Source organism: Octopus bimaculoides, chromosome 11, assembly GCF_001194135.2.
Source record: "Octopus bimaculoides isolate UCB-OBI-ISO-001 chromosome 11, ASM119413v2, whole genome shotgun sequence".
Lineage (NCBI taxonomy): Eukaryota > Metazoa > Mollusca > Cephalopoda > Octopoda > Octopodidae > Octopus > Octopus bimaculoides.
Window position 1 is genome coordinate 69,885,024 of NC_068991.1, and position 444 is coordinate 69,885,467.

Genomic DNA, 444 nt, shown 5'->3' on the forward strand with positions numbered 1-444 from the left:
GTCATCGTAGTCATTCCCGTCGTCGTCTTAGTCATTCCCGTCGTCGTCGTTGTCATTCCCGTCGACGTCGTAGTCATTCCCGTCGACGTCGTAGTCATTCCCGTCATCGTCGTAGTCATTGCCGTCGTCGTTGTAGTCATTCCCGTCGTCATCGTAGTCATTCCCGTCGTCGTCGTAGTCATTCCCGTCGTCATCGTAGTCATTCCCGTCGTCGTCTTAGTCATTCCCGTCGTCGTCTAAGTCATTCCAGTCGTCGTCTTAGTCATTCCCGTCGTCGTCGTAGTCATTCCCGTCGTCATCGTAGTCATTCCCGTCGTCTTCGTAGTCATTCCCGTCGTCGTCGTAGTCATTCCCGTCATCGTAGTCATTCCCGTCATCGTCGTAGTCATTCCCGTCGTCGTCGAAGTCATTTCCATCGTCATCGTAGTCATTCCCGTCATCGTC

The 444-nt window shown here is 53.2% G+C and overlaps 1 protein-coding gene across 1 annotated transcript in view; it reads right to left on the reverse strand.

Annotated features, from left to right (window-relative positions):
- LOC106880116 (aspartate and glycine-rich protein-like) overlaps positions 1-444 on the reverse strand; it is a 16,061-nt gene that overhangs the window by 771 nt on the left and 14,846 nt on the right. The window lies entirely within an intron of this gene.